This window comes from Myotis davidii, unplaced genomic scaffold, assembly GCF_000327345.1.
Source record: "Myotis davidii unplaced genomic scaffold, ASM32734v1 scaffold732, whole genome shotgun sequence".
NCBI classification, from domain to species: domain Eukaryota; kingdom Metazoa; phylum Chordata; class Mammalia; order Chiroptera; family Vespertilionidae; genus Myotis; species Myotis davidii.
The window spans coordinates 2,308,132-2,311,094 of NW_006284349.1; the positions used below are offsets into that span (position 1 = coordinate 2,308,132).

At 49.6% G+C, this 2,963-nt stretch overlaps 1 pseudogene; it reads left to right on the forward strand.

Moving 5' to 3' along the window:
* Nucleotides 1-1,561: 1,561 nt before the first annotated feature.
* Nucleotides 1,562-2,099, forward strand: LOC102758040 (annotated as a pseudogene).
* The last annotated feature ends 864 nt before the right edge of the window (nt 2,100-2,963 follow it).

Consider the following 2,963-nt stretch of genomic DNA (forward strand, 5'->3'; position numbering starts at 1 on the left):
CACAGATACACAAAGTACACACCCCACAGAACCCCTAAGGTGCAATCTGTATGGCACCATGTGGGCAGAAATGGATGTGTGAGCAACACCAGCACAAAAAGTGTCTCCAAACACTTATTCTTCCCTCCCACAACCTCCCCAATACCATTGTGTTGAGTTTACAGCTTTGAAAATGTAATTACCACTTCTACTCATGGGAGAGTAGGTCCTGAGAATTTTAACAGGACATACTAGAAACAGATTGAGATCTCAATGAGCGGTGGATAAAATAAGCATCTCTTGTCTCCTAGGAACCTAGAGACCAACCTGGGCTTAGGTCAACCTTTCCTTAGATCCCACTGTCATTGTCACATCCCTCCATCGGATTTGAAAACTAAACCACACTAAGTACAGCTCCAAGCAAGACCATAGTGAGAGCCCAGAAAAGCTATTTGAATAAACAAGATCTAGAATGTTCCCGCTGTCTGCTGTCGCTCCCCCAGCCACGCTCATGCCTTTGGGATTTCAGGAGCAGCGTCCCTGCCGAGGAGGCTGCTTCCATGATATGAGCTAGGGGTGCTGAGACGCTCCTCTTGTCCCCGGATATCTGCCTTGTAAGTCTGCCATGATGCCTGCAAACCCATGTGAAATGACAGGTATTTTATTAGAAGGAAGAAACATAAAACTGTCCACATTGGACAAAGACTTGGTGGGATCTTGAGGGAAGAAGACCCAGAATCGGCAACTTTTGGAGAAGGGACCCAAAGGTCCAGGCAGGAGATGCCGCTGAGCCAGGCGGGGAAGGCCTCTGAGCCTGAGCCCAGGGAAAGATGAAGGAGGAGGGGAGAGGAAGGCACTAAACAAGGCAAACTTCACCCACTTAATTCTTCCACCTGGAGCTGAGGAATGGAAGGAGAGATGTGGACATTGCTGGGGAAACCACAGGACTTATTCAGACCTTCGTCCCAGAACGGCTGCTTTTTGTAAAGATGTGAGGAATATACTACTTTTCTATGAAAACAATACAGACTTTAGGGTAGGGGAGGAGGGTACAGGGGTTGGGGGGGTACTAGATGGTGATGACGGAGACTTGACTTGGGGTGCTGAACACACAGGACAGTGTACAGATGATGTGTTGTAGAATTGTGCACCTGAAACCTGTATAATTCCGTTAATTAGTGCCACCCCAGTAAATTCAATAAAAAATAAAAATAAGACAACAAATACAGACTTGCTTTGAGGTTCATTGCGAGATCCACATGGCTATTTTAAAAGGGGGAAAACCAGGAGACTTCACCATCAAATGTCGCGCTTACAGTGGACGTCTTGACCCGGACTCAGATTTTCTTGGCTCACCCCCCTCACCGGCCCTGGCTGGTGACATCACTGTGCACCTGGGAAAGCTGCTTGCTCGTGAACCTCATGGATAAGAAGCGAAGAAGCCAACCCAGGGACGCCCCTTCTTCCAGCCTCCGGCCACTCTCCTGCGTCTTATCCAGTCACCACCTTCAGAAGCATCTTTGGGACCAGCCAACACAACGGTTTGTTTGTTTTCTGCCTTAACTCCTTATTGCTGAACACCATGAGCTCCCAAATTCATCAGAATTATGCCCCCGACGTGGAGGCTGTGGTCAACCCCCTGGCCAACCTGCCTCTGAGGGCCTCCCACACCTACCTCTCTCTCGGCTTCTGTTTCGACCTGGACGATGTGGCTCTGGAGGGCGGCGGCCACTGCTTCCACGAGTTGGTGGAGAAGAGCGAGGGCACTGGACGTCTCTTAAAGTTGCAAAACAAGTGCGGTGGCCACATTCTCTTCCAGGACGAGCTGAAGCCTTCCCAAGATGAGTGGGCAAAACTCAGGATGCCATGGAAGCCGCCCTGGCCTTGGAGAGGAACCTGAACCGGGCCCCTTTGGAGCTGCATGCTCTGGGTTCTACCCGCGCAGACACTCAGTTCTGTGACTTCCTGCAGAACCACTTCCGGGGCGAGGAGGTAAAACTCATCATGAAGATGGGCTACACCTGCCACCTCCGCAGGCTGACTGGGCTGGGGGAGTATCTCCTCGAACGGCTCACCCTCAAGCACGACTAGGAGCTTTTGGAACCCAGAGGCATTTCAGAGGCCCCTGTGCATTCGCCAGGTGTCTGGCTTTCATCTGAGCCTCTTCTCTCTGAAACCCTCTCCCATGCGTTGGACCAAATGAAACAATAGAGCTTTTTCAGCAAAAAAAGAAGGAGAAGGAGGGGGAGGAGAAGGGCCCCCTCCTGGGACGGACAAGGGGTTTAGATCAGGTGACGGATGACCTGCCCAAGGTCACACAATACGTCCGTGGTACAGCCGGGACCGGGACCCATATCTTCCGTAGGAGAAGGAGGAGGAGGAGAAGAAGAAGCCGCCTTGTTCTGAGAAGTCAGTATTAAGAACATGTGTTCTTTCCTATCAAAGTTCTTCAGAATTTGTTTTCTGTTTGAAATCCTATCATGAGCTATGCAACCAAAATAGGTCCTCTGGCCTGGCCAGTGTAACTCAGCATTTGAGCGTCGACCCAGGAACCAAGAGGTGGCCAGTTCGATTCCTGGTCAGGGCACATGCTCACAAGTTGCGGCTCAATCTCCAGTGTGGGACGTGCAGGAAGCAACCGATCAATGATTCTTTCTCATCATTGATGTTTCTATCTCTCTCTCTCCCTTCGTGTCTGAAATCAATAAAAAATATATATATTTAAAAATTCTTCCTCATCACTGATGTTTCTATCTCTCTCTCCTTCTCCCTTCCTCTCTGAAATCAATAAAAATATATTTAAAAAAAAATAAACCCTCTGTATGCTTGTAAGTTTGGATAGGTCAGAATTCAGGATTCAGGGCACGTAACACAGCCGGTTCAGGTCAGAGCCGGTGGGGATCTCCTGCTTCCTTTGGAACCAGAACATCCTCCACGTTACCCAGTGAAATGTACCTGGGACAGGCTTGGTACTGCTTGAAGTG